Source organism: Pongo pygmaeus, chromosome 19 (genome assembly GCF_028885625.2).
Source record: "Pongo pygmaeus isolate AG05252 chromosome 19, NHGRI_mPonPyg2-v2.0_pri, whole genome shotgun sequence".
In the NCBI taxonomy this organism is placed as follows: Eukaryota; Metazoa; Chordata; class Mammalia; order Primates; family Hominidae; genus Pongo; species Pongo pygmaeus.
This window is the reverse complement of record NC_072392.2, coordinates 6,926,619-6,938,746: the sequence shown is the minus strand read 5'-3', so window position 1 is coordinate 6,938,746 and position 12,128 is coordinate 6,926,619.

Sequence of the window (12,128 nt, the reverse complement as noted above, 5' to 3'; positions counted from 1 at the left end):
TAAGTAGAGATGGGGTTTCCCCATGTTGGTCAGGCTGGTCTCCAACTCCCGACCTCAGGTGATCAGCCTGCCTTGGCCTCCCATAGTGCTGGGATTACAGGCGTGAGCCACCACACCCAGCTGCATCTCAGCTATTAAGAACCAACTTTTTAAGTTCATTAAGGGAGGGCAGGACCCATTCATTGCTGTATTACTGTACGCAGAAAGCTCCCTGGCATATAGGAATGTCTCAATTAGCTGTCAGGATTTGCTGATGGGTTGTCTGAGGGGTTTGGGAAAATGAGAAAGTCAAGGATAATTCCAGGTTTGGGGCTTGAAAACTGGGAAGGATGGAGTCCCAGTTAATTAAGATGGGAAGACCGTGTGAGAAGCTGGTTTTGTGGGTGGGATGAGGAGATAAGAAGCTTTGTTTTGAACATGTTGAGTTTGAGGAGACTGTTAGACTTCCAAACGGAGTTTATTCTTTTTAATTTTTCTGTGTACCATAGTAAACATTTATAATTTTATTCAAAGGGTTTTTTTTTTTTTTAAATCAGTTCCAGCAAGATACAGGTGTCAAAACCAAAGGATTTATTTCTCTTTCTCTCTCTCTACATATATATAGAGAGACAGGTTCTTGTTCTGTCAGCCAGGCTAGAATTCAGTGGTGCGATCATAGCTCACTGCAGCCTTGAACTCCTGGACTCAAGCAATCCTCTCTTCTCAGCCTCCGGAGTAGCTGAGACTATAGGTGTGTGCCCCCATGCCTGGCTGAGTTTATTTTTTGTAGAGATAGGGTCTCACTATGTTGCCCAGGGTGGTTTCAAACTCCTGGGCTCAAGGGATTATCCTGCCTTGGCCTCCCAAACTGCTAGGATTACAGGTATGAGCTGCAGTGCTTGGCCACAAAAGGGTTTATTGAAAAGAGTTTAATGACATTTACAGAGTGTGAGCGGGGTTGAGGAAGCCAACAAAAGTTGGTGAAGTCCCTGTGGCTAAGAACAGCAGAGACATCACCACTCTGAAGCCTGAAGGCACAAAAGTAAAGAGCATCCACCCGGATCATCCGCCCAAGGAGCTGTGTGCCTCTCTCCCCTGGGTCTGAAAGATTTTGGATTACGGGAGAGAAGTCACAAAGCAGGAGCGTTAGATCACAGTTATACCAGGGCCACAAAATGCAGAGGGGAGCAGGAGAACCAATACAAGGCAGTTCTCTCCAGAATTTCCTGACCTGGTAACTCTGCTACCTAAGAAAGCCAACAACTACGTTCTCTAGTTTCATGCAGGTAACTGGACGGCGGAGGCAGGGAGGGCATTAGGGAAAATATGGAGAGGGCGACTTTGTGTTATAGGTAGACATAACTGGGAAGATGGATCACAGATTGAACTAGTTATTGGAGGAGATTGAAACGATCTCTCTGCTGACTTCCAGATTGTGTTGGACAGCCCCAAACCAATACAGTCCCAGTTCCAGCCCCAACTGCAGTCCCAACGTCAGCTCTAAATTCATCCCTAAATTCAATCTTTGTCCCCACTGCAGCTCCAGCCTAGCTGTACTACACCCCCACGCTCCATCCCACATGTTTCCAATCTCAGCCCCAAACTCAGACCCAACCCCAAAGGAGCCCTGTCTACAATCTTAGCCTGAGACCCAATCTGATTTTTAGCCCCAAGTATGTCAACCCCGTCCTAACCCCAGATACAACACCAATTGTGATCGCTGTTTCAACCTCACCAGCAAACCCAGCCCCAGCCACACTCCTAGTCCTCATGCCTGGCTCAGCCTCTATCGAATCCTCACTTCCTACCTCAAAACCAGCTCCACACCCACCTCCAGCCCTTATTTCAGGCTCCCCTTTGGAGTCCTTTCTCTGCCTCCATTTTAGCTCCTACAGCTGCAGAGACTACTTGGGCCAAGGATGTCAATGACGTGTGAAGACCTCAAGTGCTTAGAGAGTGAGAAGGAACATGATCTTAGAAAAGGTAAGACAGGCCGGGTGCGGTGGCTCATGCCTGTAATCCCAGAACTTTGGGAGGCTGAGGTGGGTGGATCACCTGAGGTCAGGAGTTCAAGACCAGCCTGGCCAACATGGCGAAACCCCGTCTCTACTAAAAATAAAAAATTGGGCCGGGCGCGGTGGCTCACACCTGTAATCCCAGCACTTTGGGAGGCCGAGGCGGGCGGATCATGAGGTCAAGAGATCAAGACCATCCTGGCCAACACGGAGAAACCCTGTCTCTACTAAAAAATTCAAAAATTAGCTGGGAGTGGTGGCGGGTGCTTGTAATCCCAGCTACTTGTTAGGCTGAGGCAGGAGAATCGCTTGAACCTGGGAGGCGGAGGTTGCAGTGAGTCGAGATCGCGCCACTACACTCCAGCCTGGCAACAGAGCGAGACTCTGTCTCAAGAAAAGAAAAAAAAAAAGGAAAAGAAAAGGTAAGACAAGCAGAAGACCCCAGAGACAGGCCCACCCCTCAAAGTTTGCAGAGGCCTGAGCTAGTTCCTCTTGAGCTCACTTCCCTTTGCTCCCTTCCCCCAGCTCAGTCTTGCACCTTGAGGAGCCTGGGGGACACGTGAGGACACATTCAGCATGGTCCACACCCTCCATTCACCCCACAACCCCTGCGCATGGCTACCACTTGGGCCTCAGGGTGTGCACACCAGGAGCAGGGTCTGCCACCCAGGGGACAGGCCCAGGGAAGACAGGTATACAGCTGCTTGGGTGGATGATCTGGGCTCCCAGGTACCCAGAGGATGGTCTAGAAGGGCAGGTATGGCTTGGGGTGAGCACACCACCTTGGCCCTGGAGATTCCCAGTCCCACAGGAAGAGGTGGAGTCACAGGAGGGCCAGTGAGGGCCCTCTAAAGTGTGAAGCCCAGGAGGTCTGTAGTCTAAGGATAGTGCCTCTCTCAGAGACAGTAACTCTTTCTTTCTTTCCTTTCCTTTCTTTTCTTTCTTTTCCTTCTTTCCTTCTTTTCTTTTTTTTTTGATGGAGTTTTGCTCTTGTTGCCCAGGCTGGAATGCAATGATGTGATCTCGGCTCACTGCAACTTCCACCTCCTGGGTTCAAGTGATTCTCCTGCCTCAGCCTCCTGAGTAGCTAGGATTACAGGTATGTGCCACCATGCCTGGCTAATTTCATATTTTTAGTAGAGACGGGGTTTCTCCATGTTGGTCAGGCTGGTCTCGAACTCCCAACCTCAGGTGATCCACCCGCCTTGGCCTCCCAAAGTGCAGGGATTATAGGCATGAGCCACTGCACCCGGCCGACAGTGCCTCTGTCTATCTGCAATGAGGGGTTTCTCATGTCTCCCCTGTGCTGTAGCTCCAGGGCTCCTGGTTTTGGTCATTTCTGTGACTCCAGTATGGACTGTGGCGATCCCCCTCTCTGAGGGTTCAGGGCCTGGCCTCTGTGGTCCTAGTCTTCAGGGGAGTTGGGGTCCTCAGTGGCACAGGGACAGGAAGCAGGAAAAACATGAGTTATTTAGGAAAGTCTTCAAAGGGAGACCATAATTTCATCTGCTTTCACGGATGAGTGTGAGCCTATGAAGGGCCTGGCTGCCCCCAGCTCTCCCTGTGTCCTTCTGCCCCTTCCCCATCTCTGACCATGGGACCTCACATATCACCATTATCCCCTATCTGTTTGTATGTGTTTGGGGGTCCCCACAGGTGTAAGGGGCCTGTATGACTGAGGACTTGTGCTGGTCCCTGAGGTCAAAGGCCTGGGCATCCTCCACCCTGAAATCCTTCCCATCCTGCCCTTTCCTGGTGTCCTTTATGCTCAGCTCTCCTCTCTAGACAGCTCCCTGGCCCCTCCCCTCTTTCTGTCTCTGTCATGTCCTGGACCCTCCTCGTCCTGACACCCTCTCCTCTTGAGGGCTGCCTCCTCCCCAGGCCCTCCTGCAGCATCTCCACTCTGGGACTGCCTCCTCCTGCTGTCCCTGGGCCTTGGCCTCCTGCTTCTGGTTGTCATCTGTGTGGTCAGATCCCAAAGTGAGGGTCACAGGGGTAGACAGAGAAGACAGAAATAATGGGGTGCAGTGGTGTGGTGGTAATGGTGAGGTACAGGTTTAGTGATGGATGGTCAGAGAAAAAGTCTTTTTTTTGCAAGAAAAAAATCCTGCAAAAGTGTTGGAGCAATGGTGGGGCAGTGATGTGGTTTGAATCTATCCCTGCTCAGACCTCATGTTCAGTTGCAATCCCCAATGCTGGAGGCCTGTTGGGAGGTAAATGGATCATGGGAGCAGTTTCTCATGGTTTAACACCATCCCCCTTGGTACTTCTGTCATGGTAGTGAGTTCTCGTGAGATCAAGTTGTCTAAAAGTGTGTAGCACCTCCCTGCTCTCTTTTCCTCCTGCTTCAGCCATGTGAGATGCCATACTTCCCCTTTACCTTCTACCATGATTGTAAGTTTCCTGAGGTCTCTTGAGAAGCCAAGCAGACGCCACCATCCTCGCTGTATAGCCTGCAGAACCATGAACCAATTAAACCTCTTTTCTGTATAAATTACCCAGTCTCAGGTATTTCTTTATAGCAGTGTGAGAACAAACTAATAAAATGGTACCAAGATGTGGAGATACCTGAAAATGTGGAAGTGACTTTGGAACTTGGTAATGGGAAGAGGTTGGAAAAGTGTGGAGGGCTCAGAAGAAGACAGGAAAATGAGGGGAAGTTTGGAACTTTCTAGAGACTTGTTGAATGGTTGTGATCCAAATGCTGGTAGTGATATGGACAGAGATGGCCAGACCGATGAGGTCTCAGATGGAGATGAGAAACTTATTGTGAATAGGAACAAAGGTACTTTTTTTATACCTTGGCAAAAATTTTGGTTGGATTGTGCCCATGCCCTAGGGATCTATGGAACTTTGAACTTGAGAGGAATGATTTAAGGTATCTGGTGGAAGAAATTTCTAAGCAGCAAAGTGTTGAAGATGTGGCCTGGGTGCTTCTAACAGCACATATTCATATGCATGAGCGAAGAAATGACCTAAAACTAGCACTTACATTTAAAAGGGAAGCAGAATATAAAAGTTTGGAAAATTTGCAGCTCTGCCACGTGGTAGAAAAGAAAAGCCCATTTTCAGGGGAGGAATTCAAGCAGGTCACAGAAATTTGCATAACTGAAAGGAAGGCAAGTGCTAATAGTAAAGAGAATGGGAAAAAAACCCTCAAAGGCATTTTAGAGACCTTCATGGCAGCCCCTCCTATCAGAGGCCTGGAGGCCTAGGAGGGAAGAATGGTTTATTGGGCCAGGCCCAGGGCCCTACTGTTCTGCACAGCCTTGGGACACTGGTCTCTGCATCCAGCTCCAGATGTGGATAAAAGGGGCCCAGGTACAGCTTGGGCTACTGCTTCAGAGGGTGCAAGTCATAAGTCTTGGAGGCTTCCATGTGATGTTAAGCTTGCAGGTGCACAGAATACAAGAGTTGAGGCTTGGGAGTCTCCACCTAGATTTCAGAGGATATATGGAAAAGCTTGGATGTTCAGGTAGAAGCCTGTTGCAGGGGTGGAGCCCTTATAGAGAACTTCTGCTAGGGCAGTGGGGAGGGGAAATGTGAGGCTGAAACCCCCACACAAAGTCCCCACTGGGGCACTGCCTAGTAGAGCTGTGAGAAGAGGGCCACCATCCTCCAGATCCCAGAATGGTAGATCCACTAGCAGCTTGCACCCTGTGCCTAGAAAAGCTACAGGCACAATACTCAAAACTAGCCCACGAGAGTGGTTGCAGGGGCTGAACCCTGCAAAGCCACAGGGGCAGAGCTGCCCAAGACCTTGGGAGGCCACCCCTCACACCAGTGTGCCCTGGATGTGAGGCATGGAGTCAAAGGAGATTACTGTGAAGCTTTAAGATTTAATGATTGCCCTGCTGGATTTCAGATTTGCATGCATCCTGTAGCCCCTTTATTTTGGCTGATTTCTCCCTTTTGGAATGGGAGTATTTACCCAATGCATATACCTGCATTGTATCTTGGGAATAACTAACTTGTTTTTGATTTTTGCAGGCTTATAGGTGGAAGGTACTAGCCTTGTCTCAGATGAGATTTTGGACTGTGGACTTTTGAGTTAGTATTGGAATGGGTTAAGACTTTGGAGGACTATTGGCAAAGCATGCTTATATTTTGAAATGTGAGGACATGAGATTGGGAGGGGCTAGGGGTAGAATAATATGGTTTGGATCTATGTCCCCACCCAAATCTCATATTCGATTGTAATTCCCATTGTTGGAGGTGGGGCCTAGTGGGAAGTGATTGGGTCATGGAGGCAGTTTCTCATGGTTTAACACCATTCCCCTTGGTGTTGCTGTCATGATAGTGTGTGAGTTGTTTAAGTGTGTAGTACCTCCCCCTACTTTTTTTTTTTCCGAGACAGGGTCTTGCCCTGTCACCCAGGCTGGAGTGCAATGGTGTGATCTTGGCTCACTGCAACCTTTGCCTCCCAGGTTCAAGTGACTCTCCTGCTTCAGCTTCCCAAGTAGCTGGGGTTACAGGTGCTTGCTACCATGCTCGGCTAATTTTTTTGTATCTTAGTAGAGACGAGGTTTCACCATGTTGGCCAGGCTGGTCTTGAACTCCTGACCTCGTGATCCACCTGCCTCGGCCTCCCAAAGTGCTGGGATTACAGGCATGAGTCATTGCACCTGGCCAGTTCTTCCCCCCAGTTTCTTTCTCCTGCTTCAGCCATGTAAGATACCTCGCTTTCCCTTTGCCTTCTGCCATGACTGTGAGTTTCCTGAGGCCTCCCCAGAAGCCAAGCAGGTGCCACCATGCTTCCTGTACAGCCTGCAGAACCATGAGCCAATTAAAGCTCTTTTCTTTATAAAAATTACCCAGTCTCAGGTATTTCTTTATAGCAGTTCAAGAATGGACTAATATAGGCAATTATGGCAGAGTGTTTGGGGACAGTGATGAGGGCAGCTTTGGGCCAGTTGTGTGGCAACTGTGGGACAGACATGAGGGCAGCATTGAGCTGTGATGATGATGGTGATGGATCCATGAGGAGGCACTAGGTGTTTTGTAGTCAAACACACCAGAACCTTGAATCCTGGCTCTTTCTTACTAGTTGTACAACATGGACAGATCACGTTACCTCTCCGAGCCTTAGTTTCATCCTCTATAACATCAGGACTACGATAGTGCCTGCCCTCCTGGGTGACTGTGAGGACTGAAGGAGACACTGTGTATGAGTGCCCTGCTCAGTGCTGGCACAGAGGCCACCTGATGAATCTCAGCTCTGAACACCCTAAACACATTCCCCACCTGATCAGTTTCTCCACATCAGATGGACCTGCAGGCCCTGAAAATTTTTCAGCCCTTTCATGTCAAGCAACATGGGTGAGGTTCTGGCACTGAATTCCCAGGGTGAGCCTGGCTTGGAGTGAGGCTGGGTGGGGAGTGGGGGGAACTGACTCGTGGGGACTGAGTTCCTTTATCTTCCAGGTGGAAGCTTGCGAAAAATGGTGACTGCTCTGGAAATCAAGGTACAGAAACATGATCGGGAACTGCAAGCAGGTGAGAGACCCCCAAGGAGCGTGGGTGGAAGTGTCTGGTGGGCTCTCAGGATAAAGGCAGGGGTGGGAGCAGCCTTGTGAGTGCTGAGCCACTGAGCCCCTCCAGCCTGCAATGTGAGTGACACTACATGGTACAGTGTGGAGAACAAGCTGGAGAAGCAGGAGCAGGAACTCAGCAGGTTCGAGACCACCCTGCGATGTTGTGTGTGGAGAGTTTGAGAGCTGCTAGGGCCAGGCCAAGGCACTGTTGAAGGGGTTAGGGGTGTCTGACCTCCTGGGACCTTTGCTGTCCCTCACTGCCCATCTGTGTATGTCCCCAGGATAGATGACCATGTTCCCCCAAGTCCTGCAGCTGGTGACTGACCTGCAACGTCCTGATCTGTAACATGGCTGCCCTTGAGAGCCCCAGTGAGGAGGGCTCCATGCCCAGCCTTCATCCTGCCATGTTGCCCTCCCCCATGGGATTCTGGCCTCTGTCCATCAGGCTCCATGGGAACCTTCTGCCCTGGGAGCTGGTTAGAGCCCAAAGACAGCTGCCACCGGCCATCCCGCTTTTAGGCATTTTGGCCCGAGGCTGAGAACACTCCACCAGCTAGAGAACCCCCACCTGGTTGCCGTCCAATCCAGGAAGAGCTGATGAGGTCCCCAGTCTAGGAGCACCTACATCTGGGGTGGACAGAAGTCAGCACTGCCCACGTGTGTCTCAGGTATTTGTCCAGACCTTCAAAGGCAGCATATATGTCAGGATGGGCCTCAGTGAACATGTGGGAGCTTGGGAATGAGGGACGGCTCAGATAATGGGACACATTTCGGTGACTGCACCATCCTCCTGTGGCTGGCACTCACTGCTCAGCTTTGCCTTCAAGGTCCAAGTTCGCTCCTCTGTCCCTGACCCGGATGCTGCTCCACTGACCTTCATGATCATCTTGGTAGTCCCCATCTTCCCCTGGTTTAGAATCTACTCATCCTTCAAATGAGCCATGATCTTACTTATATGTGGAATCTAGAAAAGTGAAATTCGGCCAGGCACGGTGGCTCATGCCTGTAATCCCAGCACTTTGGGAGCCCAAGGCGGGTGGATCACGAGGTCAGGAGTTCGAGACCAGCCTGGCCAACATGGTGAGACCCCCGTCTCTACTAAAAATACAAAAATTAGCCAAGTGCGGTGGCACATGCCTGTAGTCCCAGCTACTCAAGAGGCTGAGGCAGAAGAATCGCTTAAATCCAGGAGGCGGAGATTGCAGTGAGCTGAGATCACACCACTGTACTCCAGCCTGGATGACAGAGTGAGACGCTGTCTCAAACAAAACAAAACAAAATGACTTCTTTCAGGGTAGGCTGCCCCACTCCCTGTAGAAAAAGGAACTTCCTGCGGTTCTAAGTCCCTCTGTAACTCTGGGCTTCTTCCTCTGTGCTCCCATTCCCCGGCCATCACTAGTCCAGATGTCTGTCCTACCTCATGGACAGAGCCCCAGGAGGGGGAACCACAGCTGCCCTTCCACTGATGTAATCTCAGCTCCTGGTGCGGGGAGGTGGGTGGAGGGAAGGAGATTGCCAAGGAGCAGATATGGTATTCCACAGCCCCAGGGCTCACACGGGAATTTTACTTAGTTCTCTCTACCAGACCCTGGCAAAGCTCTGGTGCACACGTCATCGCTAACAGCAGAAAACCACCTGGCCGACTCTGAATCACCAGTCACTGCTAGATTTTCTGTCCTTTTTGGCCTTGGTCGATTCTGGATTCTCTCCTTTCCCTCTTCTCCCTGTTTTTCTTGGGGATGATGTATCTCTTTGGAGTGGGGCCTTCTCACAGGTGTCTGCTTCTCCTTCTCTCTCTTCCTCCCCTGAGCTGTCCACACTTCTTTCTGCTCTGCAGGCTCCTGGTCACACAGGTCACCCTGCATCCCCCCTGCCGCATGTACCATGCCTCTGTGTCTGCTGGCTCAACCTTACCTCTTACACAAACCTCTGAGGATGCAGGAATCTTTAGATAACTCTCTTGCTGCTCTTTGGGGTGATGGGAGATTCAGAGTTTTTCTTCGGCTCCCTTTGCCCACACACCAGCTGTCATCCCTGCCTTCTGTCACTGGTGCCTGCTGCTGCAAGGGCGTCTCCCTGATGTCTTTTGCCTGCCCTTCACCTGAGAAGCAAAGCACAATCCTTTCTGCTCTGTTCAACCCCAACCCCATGCACATTCAATCATCCTTGTTCCCAGAAGTTCGACCCTATCAGTGGACAGAGCTCTGATCCCTTTTACAATGAACCACACCGATGACTCACTTTCTGATCCTCCTGTCTCTTTCCCCAGTGGAACTGTGTCTCATTCTGCAATGCAGTGAGGCTAGCATTGGATTATTGTCTTATTTCTTATTTCTGGACTCAGCTTTAGGCAGTCACCTCTATGATCTGCATCCTGGAAACGTTGGCTGTTGGTGTTGAAAGTCAAACCTTTGAAATTCAAAAAATCTCTTCTCTCCTCTGTGGCCTGACTCTTGCCATCTAGAATCACCTTTTGGCTTTCAGAAGTTTGCTTTTGTTAGAGGTTTGAAAATCCATTCAGAAATGCTGCTGACTTATATTGTCTATTGTTCATACCCACCCCCAATTTAGGGCTGTGACTAAGGAGAGCTGTCACTGAGGCCTGAGTGGTGGGGCAGGATAATGTTTACACAGGGGTTTGATGATGGTGACAAAGAGACTTCATTGGCTGCTCCAAATATTATCTACTGTAGGCCTTTCATTTAATGTCTTTCTGCACTGCTTGGATTTTTCTACCTGCATAAATTGTCTGATTTAAATTAAAAGCCATCAAATAAATGAATAAGATCATGCTATAATGGTCACCCCCGCAGTGAAAACAAAATCAAACAATTCAGCCTGATTGGGAGAGGATGATGTGGGGCAGGTTGCAGGCACCAGGGAGGGGCAGAAAGGGGAAGTTTTCACAGCTCTGAGAAGCTGGAATGCTTGGAGTGGGATTAGGTTAAATGAGGGCATTCAATTGGTGACAGGCTCCATACATTAAGCATACTTAAAGTGGGGTAGGGACTGGGAGGAAGCTCAGCTGATCAGGCACAGCTGATGCAACAAAACAGTGTTATTTTATTTTTATTTTTATTTTTATATTTTTTTGAGACGGAGTTTTGCTCTTGTTGCCCGGGCTGGAGTGCAATGGCACGATCTCGGCTCACCGCAACCTCCGCCTCCTGGGTTCAAGCAATTCTCCTGCTTTAGCCTCCCGAGTATATTTTATTTTTTTGAGATGGAGTGTGGCTCTGTCACCCAGGCTGTGGAGTCCAGTGGCACGATCTCAGCTCACTGCAACCGCCACCTCCCGGGTCCAAGTGATTCTCCTGCCTCAGCCTCCCGAGTAGCTGGGATTACAGGCGCCCACCACCATGCCCGGCCAATTTTTGTATTTTTAGTAGAGACAGGGTTTCACCATGTTGGCCAGGCTGGTCTCGAACACCTGACTGCAAGTGATCCGTCTGCCTTGGCCTCCCAAAGTGCTGAGATTATAGGTGTGAACACCGTGCCTGGCCCAAATAGTGTTGTTTAAAAGCTACATTTTCACATATTAAAACAACTACCACCACCCCAAATGTTCCTCTGTCTGGTAAGAACACTTTTTTTTTCCCGTTGAGACAGGCTCTCACTCTGTCACCGAGGCTGGAGTGCAGTGGCACTGTCACAGCTCACTGCGGCCTTCAACTCCTGGATTCAAGGGATCCTCCTGCCTCAGCCTCCCAAGTAGCGAGGACCACAATTGTCTACCAGCATGCCCAGCTAATTAAAAAAATTTTTTGTAGAGATGGGGTCTTGCTATGTTGTCCAGGCAGGCGGCAAGAATGCATTTTGAAAGAAGACTGTTCTTTAATTTTAGGAAACTTCTCATGCTGGCTCTTGAATTATGCAAACACACCCTTTGTTATTCAAAGTTATACAGGACCCTCTTCTGAAAAAGGACTTTGGTTAGAAGGAGATAAAACTACTCTTTGGTGATCATATAAATTTTCTAGGTTGCTCCTGGAGATAAGGAGTTTTAGGTAAGGAGGGGATGAGACTGTGGAAGAGATGTGTGATGCTTGTTGGGCTGGACTGGTTTGAACTCTTATAATAGTAGAGTCCTATATCAGAAGGACTTTTGGAGCCAGGTGTATGGCTCACGCCTGTAATCCCAGCACTTTGGGAGGCCGAGGCGGGCAGATCACTTGAGGTCAGGAGTTGGAGACCAGCCTGGCCAACACGGTGAAACCCCATCTCTACTAAAAATACAAAAATTAAGCTGAGCGTGGTGGTGTGCACCTGTAATCCCAGCTACTCAGGAGGCTGAGGCAGGAGAATTGCTTGAACCTGGAGGTGGAGGTTGCAGTGAGCTGAGATCGCACCATTGCACTCCAGCCTGGGTGACAGAGCTCTGTCTCAAAAAAAAAAAAAGGAATTTTGGGTCATAAACTGCAGAAAATCTTTGGATTTAGATAATGCAGAGACTATTCATTATACAAGGGCGTCTCACACAACCTGTTATGGGTTGAATTGTGTCCTCCAAAAGACAGGTTGAAGTTCCAGCCCCCAGTATCTCAGAAAGTGGTCTTACTTGGAAATAGGGTTGTTGCAGATGTAATAAATTAAGATTAGG